Consider the following 4,137-nt stretch of genomic DNA (forward strand, 5'->3'; position numbering starts at 1 on the left):
GTCACCAGGACCGTCTTCTGCGTCGGCAGCAGCTTTGCCAGCCTCTAGCCAGGGGACTCCATCGACGCACTACCAGTCTGGGCGGCCGCTTGTCCAACGTTATACTGAGGGGTCACGACAAGCCCCGAGCGGCAGCATGTACACGGCTCAGACAGAGGAGGCGGCGGCAGCCGAGAATGTGGTGGCAGGTATTATTTTATTAAATGGCATTAGAGTTTGAGCTTTGTTTGATACCGGTGCATCGCATTCATTCATAGATCGGCTATTTGCCGAGTTGCATGGCATCCCATTAGTATCTTTGTTGCATTCTGGACGTGTTGTTGTACCCGACCACACCTTGGACATTCGGGAGTTTTGCCCCAGTTGCCCAGTTTGGGTAGGAGATTGGATTATGCCCGTGGATTTGCTAGCATTGCATAAACTTGGAGAGTTTGATGTGATTTTGGGTATGGATTGGCTGACCAAGTATTATGCCACTATCGAGAATCGCATAGTGACTTTTAGAGAACCGGGTCAGGAGGAAGTGGTATTCAGGGGATGTCAGAGCTCGCTGTTTGCGATGACGATTAGCTCTTCGCGAGCTAGGCAGTTAATTAGTAGGGGTTGTGTTACCTTTTTGGTTGAGCTGAGGGGTGATGATACCCTTAGGATTGAGGATATTTCGGTGGTATGGGAGTTTTGTGATGTGTTTCCAGCTGAGCTATCAGGCATGACACCTGATAGGGAGATTGAGTTTGTAGTAGATCTCGTTCCTGGGACTACCCCAATCTCAAAGGCATTCTATAGGATGGCACCCGCTGAGTTGGAAAAGCTGAGGTTACAGCTGCAGGATTTGTTGGATAAAGGTTTTATTCGACCGAGCGTCTCACCTTGGGAAGCACCAGTTTTGTTCATCAAGAAGAAGGACGGATCACTTCGATTATGCGTGAATTATCGTGAGCTTAATAAAGTCACGATCAAGAATAAGTATCCGTTACCGATGATTGACGACTTATTTGATCAGCTTCAAGAATCGAGAGTGTATTCCAATATAGACTTGCAGTCGGAATACCACCTGTTAAAGTTTAAGCCAGAGAATGTGTCGAAGACGGCTTTTAGAACGCGGTATGGACATTATGAGTTCACCGTTATGTTGTTTGGGCTTACTAATGCCCCGGTAACTTTTATGGATCTAATGAATCGTATTTTAAGCCTTATCTAGACAGGTTTGTCGTGGTGTTCATCGACGACATTTTGGTTTATTCCCGAAGTGATAAGGATCATGAAGAGCATTTAAGACTTGTACTTCAAATGCTTCGCGAAAAAAAGCTCTTTGCCAAGTTAAGGAAATGTGAGTTTTGGCTTCGAGAAGTAGCATTTTTGGGACACTTGATCTCGGAATCGGGTATAGCCGTGGATCCTAAAAAGATTGATGCTATCAAGGATTGGCCGAGACTGTCTAGTGTCACTGAGATTCGGAGCTTCCTTGGACTAGTCGGCTACTACCGGAGATTCGTCGAGGGCTTTCCTAAGTTATCTACTCCCCTCACGCGGCTCACGCACAAGGACACTAAGTTCATATGGAATGATACGTGCGAGATGGCTTTCAAGAGTTGAAGGAACGATTCACGACCGCCCCAATCTTGACCTTGCCAGTTGCTGGAGCAGGATATGTGATTTATATCGATGCATCTTTTAATGGATTGGGATGTGTCTTGATACAGGATGGAAAGGTGATCGCGTATGCCTCTCGCCAATTGAAGGATTATGAGAGAAATTATCCTACTCATGATTTGGAGTTGGCAGCCGTAGTCTTTGCATTAAAGCTATGGCGTCATTATCTTTGAGCGGTGTGAAGTATATACGGATCACAAGAGCTTAAAGTATCTTTTCACTCAGAAGGAGTTGAACTTGAGGCAGCGCAGATGGTTGGAGCTGCTCAAGGATTATGATTTGACGATTCTCTACTATCCGGGTAAGGCTAACGTGGTGGCGGATGCTCTAAGCCGGAAATCAACGAAAAATTTGGCAATGATTGTAGCCTCGGAACCACCGTTAATTGAACAGATGAAACAGTTAGAGTTGGAGGTGGTGGCTCCTGATACACCCTTGAGATTGATGGCTTTAGTGGTGCAACCTACCTTATTGGAAAGGATAAAAGAAAAGCAAGTTCACGACGTGGAATTGCAAAAGATTCGAGCTAAAATGGTTGATGGTTACACTGGTGATTTTCTTATGGATGATTAAGGGTTGTTACGTTTCCACGATCGGATTTGCGTACCGGTGGAATCAGAAATTAAAGAGGACATTTTTCTTGAAGCTCACCGTGCACCCTATGCTTTACATCCGGGAGGTACAAAAATGTACAAGGATTTGAAGCTATTTTATTGGTGGCCCGGAATGAGAAAGGACGTTGGCGAGTTTGTAGCTCGATGTTTAACTTGTCAACGAGTGAAAGCTGAGCACCGATTACCCGCGGGAAAACTTCAGAGTTTATCTATTTTCGTGTGGAAGTGGGAGAAGATCACGATGGACTTTGTTATGGGATTGCCTCGCTCACAGGCCGGGCATGATGCTTTTTGGGTGATCGTGGATAGGCTGACGAAATCGCTCATTTCATTCCTATTCACATGACTTGGTCAGGCGAGAGACTCGCACAGGTATACTTGGATGAGATCGTGCAACTTTATGAAGTGCCTACCTCCATAGTATCTGATCGAGATTCCAGATTTGTATCTCACTTTTGGAGGAGCCTGCACGATGCATTAGGCACTCGATTGGATTTCAGCACTGCTTTCCACCCTCAGAGTGATGGGCAATCTTAGCGTACTATTCAGACTCTGGAGGATATGCTTCAAGCGTGCATGATAGACTTCCACGGAGGATGGTCACAGCACTTACCGATGGCGTAGTTTGCTTATAACAATAGTTATCAAGCAAGAATCAAAATGGCACCTTTCAAAGCACTTTATGGACGAAAGTGCAGATCGCCACTTCATTGGAGTGAAGTCGGCGAGAGTTTGGCTCTAGGCCCTGATGTGCTCCAGGAAGCAGAGGATAAAGTTCGCCTTACTCGAGAGCGGCTGTTGATAGCTCAAAGTAGACAAAAGAGCTATACTGATAAACGTCGACGAGATTTGGAATTTCAAGTTGGAGAACATGTCTTTTTGAAGGTCTCGCCAACGAAAGGAATTAGAAGATTTGGCATTCGGAGAAAGTTGAGCCCCCGATTTATTGGATCTTATGAGATCTTAGAGCGTGTAGGTCCGGTAGCGTATCGGCTTGCCTTACCACCAAACCTATCGGGAGTGCACGATGTATTTCATGTTTCGGTATTCCGGAAGTACATTTTCGATCTGGCTCACGTTTTGAATACTATACCATTGGAGCTGAGCGAGAACTTGAAATTTGAAGAGCAACCTGTGAGGATCTTGGCTCGCGAGGTGAAGAAGCTCCGGAATCGTATTATCCCCTATGTGAAGGTTCTTTGGAGCAACCACGATGAACGCGAGGCCATGTGGGAGTTGGAGAGCGCACTGCAGGAGCGCTATCCCCATCTTTTTCAGATAGAATCTTGAGGTACTTGATTTTTAGTTTCGCAGATGAAACTCCTTTTTAGAAGGGGAGAATATAGCACACTGAACTTTAGCAAATTGCAAGGTTCAAGTGTTGGATTAATATTTTGAGGTTTTACGGGTATTCTTGAGGGTCATTGACTGTGTTCCGACCTATTACTCGCGTCTTGAGGAGCGAGAGGTAGTACTTAGCACCAAAACCTCCAAACTGCAGATTTTCGGGTGCTAGGTACCGGCACTAGAGAGGGGTACCGGAACCACGTCGCATAATCGAGAGGGAAGGCTCTCGGGTTTGAGCTCTGTGAGGCAGAGTACCGGTTCTGCATTGCCCGAGTACCGACACTGGAGCCCGGTACCGGTACTACATCGCGTGGTTACCGGTACACTGCAGTCTGTCTTTTGACAGAGGCTCGGGTTTGCACGTTCAGCTGCGGGGTACCGGTACTTCTGCCCGCGTACCGGTACGTAGTGCAGTTCGCAGACTGTATATTTTTAAGGGGTCTTTTCCTGATTGTAGCAACTCTTTATATAATCCCACATCCTTTGGAGGGGCTCTTTTGTGCTGCAACCTGAGGAGAAGAGA

Source organism: Ananas comosus, linkage group 14 (assembly GCF_001540865.1).
Source record: "Ananas comosus cultivar F153 linkage group 14, ASM154086v1, whole genome shotgun sequence".
NCBI lineage: Eukaryota > Viridiplantae > Streptophyta > Magnoliopsida > Poales > Bromeliaceae > Ananas > Ananas comosus.